General features: G+C 40.0%; 1 protein-coding gene and 1 long non-coding RNA gene across 2 annotated transcripts in view; one reads left to right on the top strand and one right to left on the bottom strand.

The window, feature by feature from the left end:
- Positions 1–24,948, top strand: part of SNTB1 (syntrophin beta 1) — a 274,709-nt gene that overhangs the window by 36,010 nt on the left and 213,751 nt on the right. The gene's annotated exons all lie outside the window — the stretch shown is intronic.
- LOC143688994 (uncharacterized) lies at positions 18,702–24,432 on the bottom strand. The gene is made up of 2 exons (XR_013178442.1): positions 24,185–24,432; positions 18,702–18,987 (listed from the first exon to the last, which is right to left on the bottom strand). It is a non-coding gene; the product is annotated as an uncharacterized LOC143688994 (long non-coding RNA).

The following is a 24,948-nucleotide window of genomic DNA, read 5'->3' as shown; positions in this document are numbered from 1 at the left end:
CAATATTCTAGTGGATTATCTCACTTTTAGTTCTTTTATTGATTAATATCTTCTGTAATTACCTAAGTTCCTTGAAGGCAGGCTCTATAGCTCTCTTCCTTTGGTATTGCCAGTGTTTGGTTCCTGTATGGTTGATACTCAGAAATGTGTTAAATGATTTAATGAATAAAGCAACAATCACTGGATAACAATATGATGAAAAAATCGTATTTAATGAGAAAGTATTATCCACAAGAAAATGGAGGGTTTTACATTGAAGTGATATAACTGACAGTGAAGACATATAGATTTAATATTCATATGCCAAAGAGCGTTGCTGTAGACAAATGGTGCAAAAACTACTAGAAATACAAAGATAATTGTTGGTAAGAATATGGGCTTGTAATCAGTTATACTGGATTTGAATCTCTGCTATTTATTACCTTGGGCAAATCATTTATCCTTTCTGAGCCTTGTCTTCATCACCTGCAAAAATGGGAGTAACTTCATGTTGTGAGGATTAAGTGAGGGAATACTGAAGTCAGTTTCCCTCTACACCAGGTCCTTTTACTGGGAAGGGAGTAACAGCGCCTTGTTCTCCGCGGTTATGCTGTAGTTGGTCAACACGTGTGCTGAGGGCAGGCACCTGGTCACTCTCACGGTTTCCCAGTGCTAGTCAAGGATCAAGTTAAAGTGGACATTAGGATACCTGCTGAATATTGATTTAAATACTCACTTTAAAAAGAATTGCATTATTTAATCTATAGTTGTTTGCTTAGTGACAGAGATCTGATAATATGGATTACAAAATAAGGGTTGGGTGGGCAACGGTGGTTTATTGGCAGAGTTCTTGCCTGCCATTCTGGAGACCCGGGTTCAATTCCTGGTGCCTGCCCATGCTAAAAAAAATTAGGAGTTTATTTTCTTACGTAAAAGTCCAGAGATGCAATTCAGAGGTGGCTCCATGAAATTATCAGGAACTCATGTTTCTTCTCTCCTTTAGTTTCACCAACATCAGACTTTCCTTTTACCCTCAAGGCCACAGACTGGCTGCTAAAACTGAAGGAGAAAGGCACCAGTAAAAAACACTTCTGCAGCCTAAGGCATTTCCCTTTAGAAGCTCTCCTGGAATCCCCACCTACCTCCTATCCCCAGTTCCCTAAAAGGAAAACAGAGAAATGCTTGTGCACACACATATGTATGTATGTGTGTGTGTGTTTTAGCTGAGTATTTTGCCACCCCAAATGAAATAGAGGTTCTAATGTTAGGAAATAAAGGGAGAATTGACATTGGAAAGGCAACAGGCTGTGTCTGTCATAAGACATTTTTCTGAAGAGCAAATACAGATGTCTCAAAAGCACATGAAGAGATGCTCGTTTTCATTGGCTATGAGGAAAATGCAGATCAAGACTACAATGAGTTACCACCTCACACCTATAAGAATGGCTGCTATTAAACAAACAGGAAACTATAAATGTTGGAGAGAATGTGGAGAAACTGGGACACTTATGCATTGCTGGTGGGAGTATATAATGGTGCAACCACTATGGAAGACTGTTCAGTGGTTCTCAGGAAACTAAATATCGAGTTGCCCTATGACCCAGCAATAGCACCACTTGGTATATACCTAGAAGACCTGAAAGCAGCGACACAAAACAGTCATTTGCACATCGATATTTATAGCAGCATTATTCACAATCACCAAAAGATTGAAACAAACCAAATGCCCATCAACAGATGAGTGGATCAACAAAATGTGGTATATACATACGATGGAATATTATGCAGCAGTAAGACAAAATGACATCCTGAAGCACATGACAAGATGGATGAGCCTTGAGGACATAATTCTGAGTGAAATTAGCCAGAAACAAAAGGATGGATGCTGTATGATTCCACTTTTATGACCAACATAAAGGTATAATCAGAGGTTTATAATGCAGAATATAGGGGACTTAGAGATACTTAGAAGCTAGAGGTGGGTGAACCATTAGCTAATGAGGTTGAACTCCAATGTAAGGGAATAGATAGGAGCGAAGGTGATTCTCTGGTGGTCTAGAAGTAATATAATATTACCATACTGAAGATGAACAAGATTGGAAGGGGTGTACAGCCTATGTGGCCCACTGATTCACACTAAAAATATGAATTAATTATTGTAAGAATTACTTCAAAGATATGATTTTTGTATAAAGAGTGTTTAAGTCCAGGGTACAGTGAGAATGCTGCTATTGCATGCTATGAGTTATGTTCAAGAGGAAACCATCAGCACTACCACAGCAACAGCAGAGGTAAATAATGGGGTGAAGGACAAGAATTAAGAGGAAGTGTAGATTTCCTATTTGGTGAGGGTGTGTTTATTGGTTTTCTGTCTGTTGGGAACAATGAAATTATCTAAAATTGAGAATGTTGAAGGACTGCGGACTTAGGGCCTTCTACAAGATGAATGCAGGTGGCTGAAGGATGCACTGACGGAGAAGTAGATTGGTGAGCGATGGTGTATATTTATGAATGAGGGTTGTGCTGCTACAAAAAGGAACAATGTTGTGAGGCATGCGACTATGTGAATGAACATGTGGGACATTTGGTGAGACAAAATAAGCCAGAAACAATAGTATGGTCACCTTTAGAAAATGCTTATAAGAAAACAGCAGCCTAGATTGTTAAGCTTTTATAGCCAACACATTTAAGTCCAGAGTGGTGAATATCATTTCTGGATTTTGAGAGGCTGTTTTATATATATAACCTGATATTTCCAGGTAAGAATGAAGCTGAACAGGTTGGGGTTAAAGTAATTCAGAACAGGGGTAAGGAAGGCAGTGTCTGTATTTTAGAACCACACATAACTCTTTGAGACCAGTGTAAAAAAGGTTTACTTGATCTGGAACTGAAATTTTCTGTAGTGCATAATCCAGTTTATCCTATCTGTATAGTTCATTTTGACAATTAAAACGCAAGAAACACAGAATAACAAAGAGGTCTTTCAATCCTGTTAGATTATGCAGGAAGCCTGGAAACATTCTAGAGCATATTAAGCAGATAATCAAAAAGTATTGGTAGAGTCCTCTGAGGGAGGAGAGAATGACTATGAAACTATTGAACTTTACCATCAGGGAATCCCCTGATACTGTGTCAATCTTTAGGGGCACCCAAATCAATAGGTCATGCCCTTGATCATGAGGCTTACTCTTGTGTAGCTTATGTAGGTAGCAGAGAAGCATAGACTCCTATAGACATGCCTCAGAGTTATTTCTGGAGGACCTCTGTTGTTCAGATGTGGATTCAGTCTCTCTAAGCCCAACTCTGCAAGTGAAATCGTTGCCCTCTCCCCTACATGGGACATGATATCCAAGGGTGAAAGTCTCCCTAGCAGCGTGGGAGATGACTCCCAGGGATGAATCCAGACCTGGCAGCATGGGATCAACAATTACATCCTGATCGGGGAAAAGAAGTGTAATTAATGAAATATCAGGGGCAGAGAGAGTTTAGATAGTCGAGAGGCTACTCTGGAGGTTACTGTCATGCAAGCTTCAGGTAGACCTTGCTACCTATCATAACCAGCCAACCCCCAACCAGGACCATTCCAGTCAATCCTAAAGAACACCTAGGGCAATAGATAACATTCCACAAGGGTTCCATGCACTAGAGTAACTTTCCAGAAACCTGCAGCCTCCAGATGGGTCCCTGGTCCAGATAAGTCCTGAAACCTAGCCCAGCCTCTCCAGGATATTGGATAGTTCTATCTCCCTACCCCGTATTAATGACAGACCCATCCAATACAAAAAATTTAGAATTTCCATAGCCCAAACAACCCCAAAGAGATGTATGGAAAGATCAAAGGTGATAGTGGAATTATACATAGAAGATAGGATTAACAAATAAATATGAATGCTGAATCATTAAATTAATATTTGTTTTAGTCTACAGTATTTTAGAGCAGCTGGAAGTAAAAACCTAAAATTGTGAAATTGTAACCCATGTCAAAGTCTGAAATATGTTCTACAACTGATTGTGGTGCTGTGCTTTGAAATTTGTAGCTTTTTTGTAAATATGTTATTTTTCACAAAAAAAGAAGGAAAAAATCAATTGGGATGATAAAAAAGTATTTAAGCCCTCTAGACTCCTATATTCTGGAGCAGCTAAAAGGAAAAATATGAGAGGATCATATGGTAGCCCATGACAAACTCTGGGATCTGTTATGTAACCACTTGTTGAAGAGTGCTTTGAAAACTATTGCTTTTTTACTTCTTTGCTTTGTATATATGTTATTCTATACAAGAAAAAAATTAAAAGAAGAAAAAGAGGTAGTGTATACCATAATTTATTTAAATGCACCCCTTCATATGGATGTTAGGTAGTTTCCAATATTTTGCTAATGTAAACAATACTAATAAATATCCTTGGAATGATGTCACTTTGCAAATGTGCCAAAATACTCCAAGAATTGGAGTTTATTAAAGGGTGTATGCACATCGGACTTCGTGAGACATATCCAGATTATTCTCCATAAATATTGTGCCAGTTTACCCTCCATTAACAATGTACTAAGAATAAATTGTTCTTTATCCCTTCGCTACTATGTGATGTTATCAAACTTTTTGACATTTGCTTATTTAATTGGTGAAAATGTTATCTTTGTAGTTTTGATTTGCATTTCACTTATTTTGAATGAAGCTGAGCATTATATAATAATTACGAAGCTTTTAATTTCTTTTCCTGTTTATTTATTCTTTCCAAATTGTTTTGTTGGATTAATGAACTTTTTTCTTATTGATTTATAGGTATAGGAGAAAACTAGTCTTTTTTTTTTTTTTTACTTTGTGACGTTTTTCATGCAAATAAAATTTATTTAGTTAAATGTATCCATATTTTTAAAAATGGATTTCTGGTTTTATGTCATGTAGAAAGGCCTACTCTCCTTAAGATTATTTTAAAAGTTATTTTTCTTCTACTCTTTTATGGTTTCGTTATTTTAGTTTACATCTCTATCCATCTGTAATCTATTTTGTTGGAGGTGTGTTTTCACAAAATGACCTACAAATATTGCACACTAAAAAGAAATTGTGCTATTAATGCCAGACCTTTCGGCATCTGAAACAAATATGGGGTGACTAGGCTACTACCTCCAGATAGCATCAGGGTGGTTGTCCAAATGGGGTAAGCAGGTTCCGTTTCCCCACAAGGTAGGACAAAGACCAGGGTAGGAATTATAAGGAGGCAGATGTCAGCTCCTCCGGGAACAAAGAGCATCTCAACAACTAGAGTCCAACAATGGAGCTGGTTCCCTAATTGCAGGATTTAACTATTTTTCTGAGTATTCCAGGAAGGCTGCATTACTTATTTCTACCATGGCGTGTCTGCTTTTCAAGAAGAGCTTTGCATTTTACAATGGGAGTCATCACCAAGCTGTTCTTGGGAGATAAGCACAAATAGTGGGATATGGAGGACTCATCACGTCTAAGTATCAAAAGGGAATCATGTAAATTGTGCTGGAGGCAGAAGTTTCTGAAATAGTGTAGTAATAAGAGACTGGGCTTCGGAGTCAGGTCACTGTTTTGTTCCCAGCCATGGGCCTTGATCTTCGCCTCTGAGCCTCTGATATTTGTTTCTTCATCTGTAAAATGGGGATGTCAAAAGTACTTGCTATATAGCCTTTTTATCAGGCATTCTTTAAAGTTCCACTATTCAATAAATATTAGCTATTTTTATTATTCTGTTAGGTAAAATACTATTGCCTAGTACATTTTTTTTTCTTCCAGCCAGCATTTATTGACTGTCTATTGTGTAACAGACACTGTTAGGCCCTGGGATCAAAAAAACAAGGTACTTTTGTTCAAAGACCACAGCGATAAGTTGTGCAGAGATATGTGGGGAAAATTGAAATAAAATCCACTATGAAGTCAATACCATGCATTATAATCTGAACTATGTGCATGACACATTTGGGGAGGTAGCTAGTGTTGGCAGTGAGCCTATGAATGAATAGCAGCTAGTTTGGCAAATCAAGTGGAAGTTTCTCCCCCATTCTCTAAGCCTGAATTATGGCTTCCTTTTATGCAGGTAACCAGAGACCACAACAGAAGGATCAGGTCCTAATGCACCAGCCTTTCATGGGCCCAGTCCCACTTTTCACCCTGATTAGCAGATAAAGAAAATGGGTTTCCTGGCTGGGTGCATCCCGGTGCCCGCTTTGCAGAACTGCCACCCCAGGCAATGCGATTTGCTGGACCTGCGGTTGGTTCAAAGCAGCAGAGACCTTTTTTTAAATGCGGGTGTGTTTTGTGCCGCGTGCCGGCTGGTGCTAGCAGTGCTCTTTTATGTGACTCTTGAAATTCGCTACAATCAGTCTGCAGGGTAAAGCCAGGCCGTAATGAATCATCAAATTCAGTTCTCTGGGACCCATAGTGGTGGTGCTTTCCAAACAGAGATATTGTGAAAAACTTCTGAGAAACAGGTTGTTCTTGAAAATGGATCAGAGGCGTTTTTGTGAAAGAAGAATTGTTTGGGCTCTTTTCCAGGGTGGAGTTTCAGCAATTCCATGAGATAAAGTTCATGGAGTGTGGAACCTAACCTTTACATGAATCCTGCATTGTGCTCTAAGTTGCCATTTTGACGAAGAATAACACTGCTTTGAAAGTTCCTTGTTGCTCCATGGGGATGTCCTATACTTATTCAAAATGATAGTTATAAAAATTGCACATCAGTGTGGAGATGTCTGAGGAGTGAGACTGCGCACAGCAGATTCCAGCTGGCATCTACTTGCTCTCTGCATATGGATGAGAACTGCAAGAGACCTCCCCAATTAAAGATATTTGATGTGTTCGGGTAGTGGAGTGTTCAGAGGTCCTCTTTTTCTCTTATAATTATATGTGTCATTAAAAATAATTAAAATAAAAGAACTGTTGTTGGATACATATGCCAACTATCTCTCTTTCACCCTTTTGGGCAGGGCCCAGATGAATTTCCCAAATAGCCCCGAACTTCCTATTTGCCACGGTAGAGAATGGGGTGTGGAATGCCTGGACTTACTGGTACTGGGGATGGGGACAGTGCAACAAGTACGAGGGTACTGAAATCAGCTTTAGTATAGGGGTTGGCAAACTATGATCTGTGAGCAAATTGCAGCCCACCACCTATTTTTGCCTGGCCCGTGAACTAAGCATGGTTTTTGCATTAGTAAATGGTAGGAAAAAAATATAAAAGAAAAATAATATTTTATGATGTGAAAATAATATAAACTTCAAATTTCATTCCCCACAAATACAATTCTACTGGAAGACAGCCACACTCATTCATTACATATCATCTATGGCTGCTTTTGGCTCCAGGTGCAGAGTTGAGTGGTTGTCATGGTGTCCATAAGGCTGGCAAAGCCTAAGATATCTACCATTTGACCCATTACAGAAATAGTTGAATAGTTGTGGACCCTGGTTAGCACACCCTGGACATGGCTCTTGGTTAAGTTCAAATCTGCTTGATAACTGTGTACTTCATTTGAAAATCAGCAGTCACGGAGCACCTGTCAAGTCCTGGAGAGAATTGTCCCATTCAATAATGAGTGAAGACAGTTCTGATCTCCAGCTTACAGGGTTGTGGGAAACCTGGGAGGGTCAACCAAATAAGCATTTGCTGGACTGGTTTAAAGTGAAAGGCCTTGGAATTCATCTTGGACCAGATGTCTGCGAGTCGTTGGGGCTGGAGAGTCGTCGATGGAGCTCAGTGTGTGGTGGAACAGGGAGTATTTGGTGACGGGCTGGGGCTGGACCTTCTTGGGAATGGCAGGGCCAGGACTCCTCTCTGTGCTGCACTTTCTGAAGTGGTTCCGAGCAGGGCACTGTGCCTCAGGATTGCAATTCAGCCTTCAAACATCCATGGCTGTGTTCACATTAGTTTGGGGAGGAAGTTAAGCTCTTTTATCAGAATAGTATTCAGAGCAAACTGTCACCCTAATCTCAGGAAGTCGTCATTGGGGAGAACTTCCTAAACATTTATGAACAGGTAGAAATGCTTGAACATTTCACTGTTTGTCATTAATTATGTTTGCTCATTTGCTCTGTTTCCTGAAACCTACTGTGGAGTTCATGTAAAAAGATACTTAATCCCAGACTGTTTAGTTTACGTATGTCCTGTAATATAGAATAAGTCTATTATGACCTCCATGGAGAATAGGAAATTCAGAACTGACCTCAATCTGTATGTAAACTCTCTCAGTCCTTATTGTTATGTATAAAGAGCTGTAATATATAGGAAAAGCTTTCTTATCCTAACTGGGTTGATGCTGAGGAGAGCCTAGAACAATAAAGAGGTATACAATCTGGATTTCCTTATTCATTCAAGAATAATGAAGTCCTTAGAAAAGTGAGGTGGCCCCATTAGCCTTCTTGGGCACCCTGGAAGCCACTGTATTAAAGTCACCATTGAGTAGTGACTTTGAATCCTTCTGGCCATGTCTTCAAACTGCAACCCTGATTGCATGCCTTGTGGTGGTTTGGCATGAAAACAAAGGCACATTCCCTTGTCTTCTTCTGATATTCCTTATCAGAGTGATCGTAAAACCCTCCAGGATATCTTGTAAATGGGCCATGGGCAGATTAATGGAGTTGGAGAAATAATGATGACCCATGCAGAGGTGATAGAGGCATAAATAAAAAGCATGCTCTAGACGGCCTTGTGGTTCTCCTAGAATTTAGACTTAATGAGGACCTCCAACTCAATGCAAAGATCACTTTAATAAAGCCCGTGTCTTATTGTTATCATCAGCCAGACCCTTCTTGAATATATCCAGCAATGGAGATCTCATGCCCTCACCTGGCAACCCATGCATAAGTTGTACAGTGCCTCAGGGCTTTTGTGGTTTCAAGTGACTGGATCCAACTTAAACTAGCTTAAGGAAAAACAGCATTTATTAACTTTCGACACTTGGAAAGGACAGGCTTTGGTTTGAATACTGGAAATCAGTCAATTTCTCCATCTCCTTCCCTCTCTTATTTACCTCCTTCCCTCTTTCCATCTCTGATTTTTTGGTTCTTTACCTTCATTCTTTCAGGTTGACTTCCTCTGTTTAGTAGAAGACATGACCACTCAAGCTCACACATCCCTGCTTCACAATTGGAAAGGGTTGGAGGTTCGTTCTCTCTGTTCCCTATGTGGGAGAATGTTCTCATTGGCCTAGCTTTCAGCAGGTGTCTATACCTGTGCAGTCACAGTGGCCAGGAAGGAGGGACACACACCACCTTTAGATTGTTAGAGTTACAACGGGGGAACAACTTTTTCATAGAAGAAGGGAGAAGTGTTAGACTGGCAAAGCTAAGCATGGCTGTTAGAGACATCTGGGTGATTGAAAATGCTTTCCTAATTAAATATTTGCACAACCTAATTTTACCTCTTTTGAAACACAAAATGAAATCAGGTCTCTCTTCTGTATGACCTTTTGGATGTTTAAATGCAGCTACCATGCCTGGCTGTTTGGCCTGTTTTGTCTTCTGTCTCTGAGTTACCTTTCTTTCACCTGACTTTCAGTTCCCATAAGTCTCTTGGATGTCATTCCACTTGCACTTTTCCCTTAGCCTCCCCCAATGCCCTCTCATCTCACCTCACCCTGCCGCAGTCACCAGGGTTTCCCTTACTCATCGCTCAGCTTGCCTGGCCACTGCAGACCTAACACCCAGGATGTCACTTAGGAGTCATGTAGGAATGTGGTCCTTTCAGTAGCAAACTGGTTTGGGAACCTGATCGATTGGTTTTGATTTCTGTCTCTGCCACGTGGTAAAAGTGTGACCTTGAGAAATTGATTTAGCCTTTTGCAGTGTTGTCATAAGGATTAGGGACCAGTTACACACAGCACCTAGCCCAAGGTCTGGCATCTAGTAGACACTCAATAAACAATGGCCGTGGCAATCCTCATCATTATTAATTTACAAGTTCTTGACATGCTACCCAAAAGCCTCATGTAGTTTGAGACCTTATACTCCATCCTGTGCTCATGGAGAAAACAAAATTCCTCCTGTCCTGGAAAAAGCACAGCCCGAAAAGGTGGCCTGACTGCACAAACAAAAACTGGATCTTGGGACTTCCATTTCTTTTTCCCCACAGGCCTTTGATTTCAATCTCAGGACTTAGATCTGTGGGTTTATAATATAGCATTTACTTTTCTCTTGGGTTATTATTATTATTTTTTTTTCTCAGATCTTAATCCAATTGTCTTGAGGGGAATAAAAGCCTCACTATCCCAAGCTTAGGAATTGGACAGAGCTTGAATTCCATTCAGGTCAACCACTTATGTCCCAAAGGTAGATTAAATGCGAGTGCCAGCTTAACTCCTTCAACTAAATGGAAGAAAGTTTAGTTTTTATGTTATGGTTCTGACTAAATGTTCTATTGTTTGGGACTCTCCAAATTTTGGTGCTAGCTTTCTTTTCCAGCTTTAACTTCCCTTACTGTCTTCTATTCACCTTCCTTCCATCCAAATAAGGCCAATTCACTGTCCCCAAAGCCTGTGAATAAGCACCTCTGAACATTTTCTCACTTCCTTAGCCCAGGGTGTCCTGCACCAAACTAAATCCTACCCATTTTTCCACCTCGTGCATGCACACAACCATCTATCTTTCCACCTCTCTACCTATCCATTGAGCAAATGCCACTATGTAGGTACTGTGGATAGAGATGTGAAAAGGACCAAGACCCTGGTCTCATGGAGCTTATGTTCTAGTGAAAGAAACAAATCAAAGGCATAAATACTCTGATGCCAGCTGTGTTCAGTCCTATGCTGAAATTTAAAGCCTATGTCTCAAGCTCACTATGGATCCTAGAATGGTTAACAATTGGGAGGAATGGGAAAATGAAGGTCATTTTGTCCAGAATGCCACCCAGTGTAAGGGTCTGAAAGATGTCTATCCATAGAACATACTGTTGCTCTTAAGAGCTTGGAACTTGGAGTTGGGTTGACCTGGATTTGAATTCCAGTTCAACCAGATGCTACCTGTGTAACTCTGGCTGAATAACTTACAACCATCTCAGAGACTCTGTCCCTTATCTGTAAAATTAGGGTAATAGAATTACTTCATAGTGCTGTTTTGAGGTTTTAAGTTATATACGTAAAGCTATCACAAGAGAATCTCATACATAGTAAATGTTCAATATGTATTACCTGCTATTATCTTTGTTACCCCATAGGGTAATAAACAATAAAGGGCAGTGAGCAATGAATGAGATGATACATTTGACATGGTGCCTGGCACTGTTATTACAACTACTGATTATTACTATTATTGATATCATTATTATTATTTTTGTTTAGCAACAGAAGAGTTTAATCCTGGGGAATCCATTGTCTCATGAGCAAGCATCCTTTAAAGCAGCCCTTTAAAAATGCCTTTTTTCCTATTGAGCTTGAATATACATCTCATAACCATTTAGCTAAAGGTCCGTCTTCTGACCTCTGGACCATAACCTCCAGAGTCAGCAGTTTGGCACCCAACACAATTCGGCCATCCCTGAATATGGCAGCCCATGAGGTGTTCTTTTCTTCTGAACCCCGCAAGTCATTAAAAAATTTCTTTTTAATTTAAGAAAACAAACAATATGCTTAGAATCACCAACAATGGATATCTTAGCTTAACCATAGGCATATTTAAATAAAGTATCCATATAATCACTGCGAAGCCTGTGTTTGCACAGTAAGTTTCATAAACCAATTTAAAATTAAGACAACAAGGAAAAAATCTACATATTCAGATAGCAAAGTTCTTGAATTCTAAGTATTAAACACTAACTTAGATCCTCTTTGATCAGCTGTCAAAACTGTGAATGTTCTCAAAATATCAAATAGAAACTTCTTACAAATATCTGCATTGCTATAGTAATGACCTATGTTACTAAATATATCTGGATTTCAGGAAAATATGAAGATACAAATATTTTTACAATTAACATATGGAAATCTTAACCACCTAAAATAGATAATCTAAGTTAACTTATCCATAGGCATATTTTAAAAAATCTAGGTAATCATCGTAAAGCCTATTTGTACACTATGTTTCATAAACCAATTTAAATTAAAGCAAGGAAGGAAAAAAATCTATAAATACAGATATCAGAGTTATCAAGTCATTTTTTTTTTTTTTTTAATACGTGGGTAGATACCGGGAATCGAACCCGGGTCCTCTGGCATTCCAGGCAAGTGTTCTTGCCTGCTGAGCCACCGTGGCCCACCCTCAAGTCATTTTTTTTTTTTTTTTTATTAACGGAAAGAAAAAAAAAGAAATTAACACAACATTTAGAAATCATACCATTCTACATATGCACTCAGTAATTCTTAACATCATCACATAGATGCATGATCATCGTTTCTTAGTACATTTGCATCGGTTTAGAGGAACTAGCAATACAACAGAAAAAGATATAAAATGTTAATATAGAGAAAAGAAATAAAAGTAGTAATAATAGTAAAACAAACAAACAAACAAAAAAAAAAAAACAAAAAAAACCCTATAGCTCAGATGCAGCTTCATTCAGTGTTTTAACATGATTACTTTACAATTAGGTATTATTGTGCTGTCCATTTTTGAGTTTTTGTATCTAGTCCTGTTGCGCAGTCTGTATCCCTTCAGCTTCAATTACCCATTGTCTTACCCTGTTTCTAACTCCTGCTGGACTCTGTTACCAATGACATATTTCAAGTTTATTCTCGAATGTCCGTTCACATCAGTGGGACCATACAGTATTTGTCCTTTAGTTTTTGGCTGGACTCACTCAGCATAATGTTCTCTAGGTCCATCCATGTTATTACATGTTTCATAAGTTTATCTTGTCTTAAAGCTGCATAATATTCCATCGTATGTATATACCACAGTTTGTTTAGCCATTCTTCTGTTGATGGATATTTTGGCTGTTTCCATCTCTTTGCAATTGTAAATAACACTGCTATAAACATTGGTGTGCAAATGTCCGTTTGTGTCTTTGCCCTTAAGCCCTTTGAGTAGATACCTAGCAATGGTATTGCTGGGTCGTATGGCAATTCTATATTCAGCTTTTTGAGGAACCGCCAAACTGCCTTCCACAGTGGTTGCACCATTTGACATTCCCACCAACAGTGGATAAGTGTGCCTCTTTCACCGCATCCTCTCCAGCACTTGTCATTTTCTGTTTTGTCGATAATGGCCATTCTGGTGGGTGTGAGATAATATCTCATTGTGGTTTTGATTTGCATTTCTCTAATGGCCAGGGACATTGAGCATCTCTTCATGTGCCTCTTGGCCATCCGTATTTCCTCTTCTGGTAGGTGTCTGTTCAAGTCTTTTTCCCATTTTGTAATTGGGTTGGCTGTCTTTTTGTTGTTGAGTTGAACAATCTCTATAAATTCTGAATACTAGACCTTTATCTGAAATGTCATTTCCAAATATTGTCTCCCATTGTGTAGGCTGTCTTTCTACTTTCTTGATGAAGTTCTTTGATGCACAAAAGTGTTTAATTTTGAGGAGCTCCCATTTATTTCTTTCTTTCTTCAGTGTTCTTGCTTTAGGTTTAAGGTCCATAAAACCGCCTCCAGTTGTAAGATTCATAAGATATCTCCCTACATTTTCCTCTAACTGTTTTATGGTCTTAGACCTAATGTTTAGATCTTTGATCCATTTTGAGTTAACTTTTGTATAAGGTGTGAGATACGGGTCTTCTTTCATTCTTTTACATATGGATATCCAGTTCTCTAGGCACCATTTATTAAAGAGACTGTTCTTTCCCAGGTGAGTTGGCTTGACTGCCTTATCAAAGATCAAATGTCCATAGATGAGAGGGTCTATATCTGAGCACTCTATTCGATTCCATTGGTCGATATATCTATCTTTATGCCAATACCATGCTGTTTTGACCACTGTGGCTTCATAATATGCCTTAAAGTCTGGCATCGCTAGACCTCCAGCTTCGTTTTTTTTCCTCAAGATGTTTTTAGCAATTTGGGGCAACCTGCCCTTCCAGATAAATTTGCTTATTGGTTTTTCTAATTCTGAAAAATAAGTTGTTGGGATTTTGATTGGTATTGCATTGAATCTGTAGATCAGTTTAGGTAGGATTGACATCTTAATTATATTTAGTCTTCCAATCCATGAACACGGTATGCCCTTCCATCTATTTAGGTCTTCTGTGATTTCTTTTAGCAGTTTTTTGTAGTTTTCTTTATATAGGTTTTTTGTCTCTTTGGTTAAATTTATTCCTAGGTATTTTATTCTTTTAGTTGCGATTGTAAATGGGATTCGTTTCTTGATTTCCCCCTCAGCTTGTTCATTACTAGTGTATAGAAAAGCTACAGATTTTTGAATGTTGATCTTGTAGCCTGCTACTTTGCTGTACTCATTTATTAGCTCTAGTAATTTTGTTGTGGATTTTTCTGGGTTTTCTACGTATAGTATCATATCGTCTGCAAACAGTGATAGTTTTACTTCTTCCTTTCCAATTTTGATGCCTTGTATTTCTTTTTCTTGTCTAATTGCTCTGGCTAGAACTTCCAACACAATGTTGAATAATAGCGGTGATAGTGGACATCCTTGTCTTGTTCCTGATCTTAGGGGGAAAGTTTTCAATTTTTCCCCATTGAGGATGATATTAGCTGTGGGTTTTTCATATATTCCCTCTATCATTTTAAGGAAGTTCCCTTGTATTCCTATCCTTTGAAGTGTTTTCAGCAGGAAAGGATGTTGAATCTTGTCAAATGTCTTCTCTGCATCAATTGAGATGATCATGTGATTTTTCTGCTTTGATTTGTTGATGTGGTATATTACATTAATTGATGTTCTTATGTTGAACCATCCTTGCATACCTGGGATGAATCCTACTTGGTCATGATGTATAATTCTTTTAATGTGTTGTTGGATACGATTTGCTAGAATTTTATTGAGGATTTTTGCATCTGTATTCATTAGAGAGATTGGTCTGTAGTTTTCTTTTTTTGTAATATCTTTGCCTGGTTTTGGTATGAGGGTGATGTTGGCTTCATAGAATGAATTAGGTAGTTTTCCCTCCACTTCGATTTTTTTGAAGAGTTTGAGGAGAGTTGGTACTAATTCTTTCTGGAATGTTTGATAGAATTCACATGTGAAGCCGTCTGGTCCTGGACTTTTCTTTTTAGGGAGATTCTGAATGACTAATTCAATCTCTTTACTTGTGATTGGTTTGTTGAGGTCATCTATTTCTTCTTGAGTCAGAGTTGGTTGTTCATGTCTTTCCAGGAACCCATCCATTTCATCTAAATTGTTGTATTTATTAGCGTAAAGTTGTTCATAATATCCTGTTATTACCTCCTTTATTTCTGTGAGGTCAGTAGGTATGTCTCCTCTTCCATTTCTGATCTTATTTATTTGCATCCTCTCTCTTCTTCTTTTTGTCAATCTTGCTAAGGGCCCATCAATCTTATTGATTTTCTCATAGAACCAACTTCTGGTCTTATTGATTTTCTCTATTGTTTTCATGTTTTCAATTTCATTTATTTCTGCTCTAATCTTTGTTATTTCTTTCCTTTTGCTTGCTTTGGGATTAGTTTGCTGTTCTTTCTCCAGTTCTTCCAAGTGGACAGTTAATTCCTGCATTTTTGCCTTTTCTTCTTTTCTGATAAAGGCATTTAGGGCAATAAATTTCCCTCTTAGCACTGCCTTTGCTGCGTCCCATAAGTTTTGATATGTTGTGTCTTCATTTTCATTCGCCTCTAGGTATTTACTAATTTCTCTTGCAATTTCTTCTTTGACCCAGTTGTTGTTTAAGAGTGTGTTGTTGAGCCTCCATGTATTTGTGAATTTTCTGGCACTCCGCCGATTATTGATTTCCAACTTCATTCCTTTATGATCCGAGAAAGTGTTGTGTATGATTTCAATCTTTTTAAATTTGTTAAGACTTGCTTTGTGACCCAGCATATGGTCTATCTTTGAGAATGATCCATGAGCACTTGAAAAAAAGGTGTATCCTGCTGTTGTGGGATGTAATGTCCTATAAATGTCTGTTAAGTCAAGCTCATTTATAGTAATATTCAGATTCTCTATTTCTTTATTGATCCTCTGTCTAGATGTTCTGTCCATTGATGAGAGTGGGGAAATGAAGTCTCCAACTATTATGGTATATGTGTCTATTTCCCTTTTCAGTGTTTGCAGTGTATTCCTCACGTATTTTGGGGCATTCTGGTTCGGTGCATAAATATTTATGATTGTTATGTCTTCTTGTTTAATTGTTCCTTTTATTAGTATATAGTTTTCTTCTTTGTCTCTTTTAACTGTTTTACATTTGAAGTCTAATTTGTTGGATATTAGTATAGCCACTCCTGCTCTTTTCTCGTTGTTATTTGCATGAAATATCTTTTCCCAACCTTTCACTTTCAACCTATATTTATCTTTGGGTCTAAGATGTGTTTCCTGTAGATAGCATATAGAAGGATCCTGTTTTTTAATCCATTCTGCCAGTCTATGTCTTTTGATTGGGGAATTCAGTCCATTAACATTTAGAGTTATTATTGTTTGGATAATATTTTCCTCTACTATTTTGCCTTTTGTATTATATATATCATATCTGACTTTCCTTCTTTCTACACTCTTCTCCATGCCTCTCTCTTCTGTCTTTTTGTATCTGACTCTAGTGCTCCCTTTAGTATTTCTTGCAGAGCTGGTCTGTTGGTCACAAATTCTCTCAGTGACTTTTTGTCTGAGAATGTTTTAATTTCTCCCTCATTTTTGAAGGACAATTTTGCTGGATATAGGAGTCTTGGTTGGCAGTTTTTCTCTTTTAGTAATTTAAATATATCATCCCACTGTCTTCTAGCTTCCATGGTTTCTGCTGAGAAATGTACACATAGTCTTATTGGGTTTCCCTTGTATGTGATGGATTGCTTCTCTCTCGCTGCTTTCAAGATCCTCTCTTTCTCTTTGACCTCTGACATTCTAACTAGTAAGTGTCTTGGGGAACGCCTATTTGTGTCTAATCTCTTTGGGGTGCGCTGCACTTCTTGGATCTGTAATTTTAGGTGTTTCATAAGAGTTGGGAAATTTTCAGTGATAATTTCTTCCATTAGTTTTTCTCCTCCTTTTCCCTTCTCTTCTCCTTCTGGGACACCCACAACACATGTATTTGTGCGGTTCACATTGTCCTTGAGTTCCCTGATACCCTGTTCAAATTTTTCCATTCTTTTCCGGATAGTTTCTGTTTCTTTTTGGAATTCAGATGTTCCTTCCTCCAAATCACTAATTCTATCTTCCGTCTCTTTAAATCTGTCATTGTAGGTATCCATTTTTTTTCCATCTTTTCTACTTTATCCTTCACTTCCATAAGCTCTGTGATTTGTTTTTTCAGTTTTTCTATTTCTTCTTTTTGATCAGCCCATGTCTTATTCATGTCCTCCCTCAATTTAACGATTTTGTTTTTGAAGAGGTTTTCCATTTCTGTTCGTATATTCAGCATTAGTTGTTTCAGCTCCTGTTTCTCATTTGAACTATTGGTTTGTTCCTTTGACTGGGCCATATTTTCAGTTTTCTGAGCGTGATCCGTTATCTTCTGCTGGCGTCTGGGCATTTAGTCAGATTTCCCTGGGTGTTGGACCCCACAGGTTGAAAGATTTTTCTGTGTTCTGTTTTTCTTATCCTGCCCAGTAGGTGGCGCTCGTGGCACACGTTTGTCTACGGGTTCCACCAGTGAAAGTTGCTGTGGGTCCTTTAACTCTGGAAAATTCTTGCCGTAGGGGAGGTTCGGCTGCCGAAGCGTCTTGGAAGAGTGCCAGCCGGCCCAGGGTTCCAAACGCGGGGAGGGTCGCCGGCCACCGCAGCACGGGAGAGCATCTGGCCGAATTACCTAGTCGGCCCGGGGCACCAAGCGTGGCGGGAGGGTGCCAGCTGTCGCAGCCCGGGAGAGTGCACTGTTCCCAGCTGGACCGGGGAGTCACGTGTTTGGAAGGGACCCCCCGGTCACTGTTCTCTGCAGTCTGGGGATTTCCGACCGAACTCTCTCAGTTGGTCCGGGGGGCCTCACGTGGTGGGGGCGCCAGCCGCCGCTGCCCAAGGGGACCGCCTGTCCAATTCTGTCAGCTGGCCTTGGAAGGAGGAAGGGAGGGACTCCGGCCGCTTTCCGTCCCACCCAGGAAAGCCCGCGCCCCTCGGTGATCTCACCGGAGTTGGTTCTCCCAGACAGTCAGCCGTTCCAGGATGGGGTACGCTGTCCCTTTGATCTCCGTCGTGGCTCCGGGAGCTGCTCTGTATTGTCTCCACTCCCCCAGTAGCTGTTCTGGAGGAGGAAAGGTGAGGGTGGCAAGGCTGTGGAGGCCGGTGGCGGAGGATCCGGTGAAGGCGGAAGAAGGAAGAGGAGGGCGGGCGGGTCGGCTGCTGCGGGGCGTGGGCGCCGCGCGGCGGGCCGGCGGACAAAGAAAGAGGGGAGAGGAGGGCGGGCGGGTCGGCTGCTGTGGGGCGTGGGCGTCGCGCGGCGGGCCGGCGGACAAAGAAAGAGGGGAGAGGAGAGCAGGCGGGTCGGCTGCTGCGGGGTGTGGGCGCCGCGCGGCGGGCCGGCGGACAAAGAAAGCTCAAGTCATTTTTAATATCACTCACTATTTGTGTGCTGATGGGTCAGACCATACCCAGAGCACAAGCACTTTGGGACATAGATATTGCCTCACCCTTTTTTTGTAATCATCCCCCTGCACTTGGCGCATTAATCTGCAAGGCTTGTTGAGTGCACTCAGGGCCACTGATGACAGCAAACAGAGAGGGTGAGATGGGAGCCATCTTTATTTTCTCAGATCAGAAAGTGTTCGGCTGTAGCATCTTTTATTATAGCAACTTCTCCCATGTGCAGGCCAAAAATTGCATCTCCTTCTAATGTTCCTGCTGACACGTAATCTTGCTTATCGTATTTTTTCCGCCTCATTTATAGCTCTACACCCTGTAGTATACTAAATGGTGCAGATTTCCAGCCTCATATGAGGAAAGGAAAGTAGTGGTTGAATCCTCATCTTGCGCCTTTCTTTAGCTTTTGCTTGTGATGTTTATGCCCCAGCTGTGGATAGAAGAACAGACTTTCATTCTAGCTTGCTACCATTTTTGTCTTGATGATAATCACAAGTAACTTTTATTGAGACCTCATTGTATTTTTATGTACTATATACTTATACATTTTATATGTATGATGTTATTTAATTTTCAAAACTATTCCATGATTTGGAACAATTTACTATTTCCATTCTATGGGTAAGAAAAATGAGCTTTAGAGAGGTAAAAAAATCTCGACCCCAGAACGGGATTTCTTAACTACTTTCCTATAGAGTGCCATAAAGACCTGTGTAATGGTGAGATTTTTTTTGGTGGTGGTGGTGGGGCTCCTTTCCCTATGATGCAGCATTTTTCTGTTTATTCATTTATTGCTTCAAACAGGAATGAATCACTTCTGGCAGGCTGGAAGGCAAAGAATTTGAGAAATTTCTGTTATTTATGCCATTTGGTCATCTATATCGCCAAATTTTAGTTTTAGGCATTCCTGGTTTAAGTAAACATCACACCACCAAATTTAGGTTCATGAGACAAATTAGGATGAACATATCTGCTAATGAAGGATTAATCATAGGATTTCCTTAAAATAACTCTTTCCCTTGTTTTTTTAAATTTTTTTATTCATTTTTAATTAAAAAAATGACAAGAAAGAAATACAAACATTCTTAACATATGATCATTTCATTCTACATATGTAATCAGTAATTCACAATATTGTCACATAGTTGCATATTCATCATCATGATCATTTCTTAGAATCCCCTGTTTTTTAATATTTCCATTTGATTTATAAAATTTCTTTGTATACCCAAATTTTAAGGTATGCATCTGTTGCTTAAAATAAGATATATGCTAGTCCTACTGGTTAAAAATGCTAAATGTGCGGCTCATTTCACACTGTTATTTGCTTCCCAGCAGAACACAGTCTCATCTTGGGTCTGCTGACCTCCTTTCCCCCACTCTCAACCCAACCTGATACTTCTCTGACCTTATGTCCTATGACTCTCCCTTGCTTATTTCTCCACAGCCACATATGTACGGGGTTCAGGGCTCTGAGATACCTAGCACTGTCAGAATGAAGTGCTTCTCCTATCCTCGGGGAGCTTCCACTTTAGTTGGAGTGGCAAGATGGTGCATACTGGAATACTAGGTGCGAAACCATGGTGCTACTGAGAACTGGGGCTGGTTCTCAGAGAGGAGAACTCAGAGTGGGCTTCTCAGAGGAGACCTGGGACTTGAACCTGAGCTTGGATTTGGTGGACAGAGATGGGGGTGAGATTCCAGGTTTGGAAGGTGGGAGGGGTTGAACAGGGTAAAGGAAGAACTTGTTAAAGTTATTAATTATACACTATCATGTTCCAAAAAATCTGGAGCCAAGCATGTGGGTGGGATGGGTCTGATTCACTTGACCATCTTTCCTTTGGAGTGCATTGGAGTATTGGATGCATTTCAGAAAGTGGTCACGTGTGGCTCCTCTGGGACTCCCAGGAGAGATATCTATTCTGAACGAGTTGTTCCTGGAGTGGCACTGCAATACCCCTTTGTCATCAGACCTTGTGCCCCGAGGAGGATTTCAGTATTAGTTCTTTTCCATAATAATAAGAACTCCTTGAGTATAGTTAAGAAATTTATTCTCCTTAACTGAACAGAAAATTGGCATTCATGTGCTGAGACATAAGGATGTGACTTTTGAAAAGTATGTGTATATCTGTTGTACTAACGCCGGTGTTTCTGGAAGCTTCTGGGACTCATTTAACCAAAGTTGCCTGATGTGAAATTGAATTTGGTTTTTCATTACCTTTTAGGCTAATGAATCAGGTAAATCTTCCCATCTGTTAGGCAAGGCTTTGGTAATCATCTCTTCCATTTTTATGTTCTTTTTTATTGTGTATGTCATTTTTAATGAGACAAATACATGAGGCAGTGTTTTGGAGAGCTTTATGGGCAAAAGAGAAAAATAAGACCATCACCAAGAACCAGTTGTAGGTTATAATGCCAGTATTCCCTCAATTATTTTAAATGACATACCTACTGAGCTGGGTGCTAGGTTGTACCATTTGTGGTTAACTGCTTTAAACACAACAAAGTAAACAGGTGAGAATGGGTTGGAAAACACTACCTGATCATAATGAGTGACATTATTGTACTCAGCCTTTACATGATTTTTTCCTTAATTCTCTGAACAGAATTGTGTTATTGGTACTATTATTATTCCTGTTTTACAGAAAAAGAAAGGGGGGAGCACTTATAGAGGTTGGGTAGGTAGCTCATGGTGATATAACTAGTAAGTGTTAGAGTTGCTGGGTGGAACTTAAAAAAAATCATCCCCTGGCTCACAGGTGTGATGGTTTGAAGCTGTATGTACCCCAGAAAAGACTGTGTTCTTTTAATCCATTCCTTTGGGTAGACATATTGTAGGTGGGACCTTTTGATTAATTTAATTCAATTGATATCTGATCCACGTCATTCAGGATGGGTCTTAAAGGTCCTCATGCTGGAGTTCTTTGTAACGGGATAAAATACAAAAAAAAGCCCCAGAAGGTTTAGAGAGGACACAGAGAAGCTAAGAGAGACAGATGCTGAAAGAGAGAAATGTGTAGAAGCTGAGAGAAGAAGCCAGTGAAGCCAGAAGCTGAAAGCAGGGAAACTCGGGAGTGAAGGGAGAAACCAGCGGCGCTGCCGTGTGCCTCCCGGGTGGCAGAGGTGTTCCGGATGGTGGCAGCCTCTCTTTGGGAAGAAGGTACTGTCCTGTGGATGACTTAGTTTAGGCATTTTCATGGCCTAAGAATTGTAAGCTTGTAAATTAGTAAATCCCCATTGTAAAAGCCAGCCCATTTCTGGTATATTGCATTTCATCAGCTTTAACAAACCAAAACATAAGGGAAGGAGGCTTTAATCATGAGACAAATGCATAAGAGAAAAGCCAAAATTGAGTGTGGTGGGGGTGCAACTGTAAGAGCAGATGTTTGCTTCTGGTTCCAATAACAATATTTGCCACCCCTGAAGATGGGAAGGGGTGATCATGGGGACAGGCTCCTTTCACATAAAATCTAGCTTTTAAGATTTAAGGTCTATGAATAACTGTAGGATTGTATAAAAAGACAGTGAAAATAGACATGTATAAGGAATAATTTGAGGGACTTCCTAAAAGCCCTTCTTCGAAATCATCTCCTTTACTTAGCTGTCATGTCTGAAATTGCTTTATTAGTAATTAACATCAATGGATAATTTTCCTGAGTGTCATCTGAAAGTGGGCAACACATTCATTGCCTGCCAAACTCCATTGAAATTCAGAGTTTGTCTTTTCACACTCACTCCCCAGGACTTCCTACCATGATGTGACTTACTGTCCTCACTAGACCTTTTGCCTCTACTCTGACTCTCACCTCACTGTCTCCCTTCTGTCAGGACGTCTCCCTTCTGTGAGTCTGTCCCACTGCCTGCGAGTGGGTGATGAAGGGTCAATGATTAGTTGGAATTCCTTAGCCATAGCTAATGTGGTTCCTCTGCGTCCTACAAAACACTCTAATATTTAAGCAGCAAGCTGATTCTAGAAGTTACTAGAATCTAAACTGAAGTGTATTGGGTTTGGGGGTGGGAGTGGTTACAGAAAGGGGCAGAATTCTTTAAATACACCAGAATCCTTTCCATGTGCTTATATTGCAGGACCCTTTGCTTATGCATAAAGTTAGTTCTGCTTGGAAAGTGGAAGCCAGCCCTTCATTTTCCACCTGAGGTAGATGATAGATGGAAATGTCTCTTCCTGATTCTCATTCTTATCTCTCAGCCTCCATCTTCGCTGAACAAATGAACATCCATGACTGTTAGGGGGGCAATTCCATTTAAACAGAAGACCAGGTACATGCCAGTGTATTCAATTATTTTATACTCAGTTCCCTTTTCCGCAGCATCTTTCTTCCAAGGGTCAGAGAGCACTTTACAAACTGAATTAGCAACATCATCACAACTCAAAGCACAGGGACGGGAATCTGAGGAATGTGATTTAGGAGAGAGTGAATATGAAAAGACAAATTTGATTTTGGTGAATGAATGATAAGCACTTGGTGTGTTACCATATAAAACTGCACCTAGAGAAACCACCCCAACAAATAAATCACTAATGAAGGAATTTCAGCATGCCGATTGGTCTTGAGGGCAGTTAGGAGCCCAGCAAGTCATTTAACATTGTAGATGCCTAGTAAATCTGTGCTGAATAATCGGCTGTGTAAATGCATTAATTCAAAATATTTTTTGAGCTCCCGCTATGGGCCAGTCTCTGGGATACAGAGATTTGCAGATGCTGCATAGGATGCAGTGGGGAAGGAATATACCATAGTGCTTCTTTCAACAGGCCTTTGAGAAGACATGTGATAAAGACACATAACAAAGATGACTAGAAGACACAAGAAAACAAATTAGCGCAATTTGAAGATGAAATGCAGAGAACAGAGATTAGAAATGGGCACTTATAATGAACTGCTCAGAGTTTAAAAAATAAATGTAGTTTTGTGCCCACCTGGAAATATGGGGAGAGTATGCACACACCCACACACATACAAGCATGCACTCACGCACACAAGCACCCTTTAAGCAACCTCAGATTTTGCACTTCTTTCGAGAAGCACAAATCTATTAGCATTAGGACCATAATCCCCAACATCATAAATAGTTGAAGCTTGAAGAGCCCTTTAGATAGAGCAGGTGGTCCCCAGTTAGCCACAGCTTCCACTGCGTGCACGGCAGAGGCATGTTCACTTATACACAAATGACCCTCTTGAGTACATGCCACTGTAAGCATTTGAGTTTGAAAAGTATGCTGTAGGGTGCAGTGGGAAATCAAGAGGGAGTTGTTAGTCCTATTTTGATAGGCTTCAGTGAGGAAGTGACACTTAAGTATTGTTAAAAGCTGAAAGGTTAATTAGGTAGAAACTGGTGAATGGACATTCCATGCAAAGGCAATTAGAAAAGGAAAGGCAAACAAATGCAGGAGCTATTAGGGGAACTGGGAGGGCTTTGCCTGAAGCGCAGTGTCAGGGAAGAGATTAGGAGATAGGGAAAGGCCAGATCTTGGGGGAGGATACTTGGCACTCAAAAGAATTTGTACACACTTGTAGTCTCTTGGCCTCTGCAACACCCTCTATCCCAAAGATATTAATACGCTGAATTGAAATCCTAAAAATTAATTAAAAATAAAGCTACGTAGTTACCGTATTAGTCTTCTAGGGCTGCCGTCCCAAGCTAGCACAAATTGGGTGGCTTGAAACAACAGAAATTTATTTTCTCACAGTTCTGGAGGCTAGAAGTCCAAAATAGATGTCGGCGGGGCCAGGCTTCCTCCAAAGGGCGTAGGGAAGAATTCTTCCTTGTTTCTTCCTAGCTTCTTGTGGCTGCCAAAAATCCTTGGCCTTCCTTGAGTTTTAGCTGTATCACACCAACTTCTGTCTCTGTCTTCACGTAGCTCTCTTTCCTCTTTGTGTCTCTGTGTCTTCACATGACCTTCTTATAAGGACTCTACTCATTGGATTTAGGGCTCATCTAATCCATTTTAACCCCATTGTAGCTTAACTGATTACCTCTGCAAACACCCTATTTTCAAATAAGGTCACTTTATGAGTTTCTTGATAAACATGGACTTGTGGGAAATGCTATTCAACCCAGTACGGTTACTAAGGCCAAAATCCTGAGTGCTTCCTTGACTCTTCTGTCTGTACCCTTTCATCAGTTTCTTCTTGACCACTGCTAACTTTACCTCCTAAATATTCCTCAGATTCCCCTCCTCTCATCTTCATCTCCCACAGCTCCCAGTCTCACTGATTGCATTCCTCCCAAGTCCTTTCACAGGCTTAGATGTGTGTCTCCTCCCCTCGGGGCCTTCCTACAGGCTATCCCTCTGCCTCGATTGGAATTTTCCTATAGCAAGCTCTTGCTCACCCATCAGGTTCCAACTTAATTGTAACTAACTCAGGAGATT

This window comes from Tamandua tetradactyla, chromosome 6 (assembly GCF_023851605.1).
Source record: "Tamandua tetradactyla isolate mTamTet1 chromosome 6, mTamTet1.pri, whole genome shotgun sequence".
NCBI lineage: Eukaryota > Metazoa > Chordata > Mammalia > Pilosa > Myrmecophagidae > Tamandua > Tamandua tetradactyla.
Note: the sequence above shows the minus strand (reverse complement) of the source record. Positions and strands in the feature narration are given on the sequence as shown.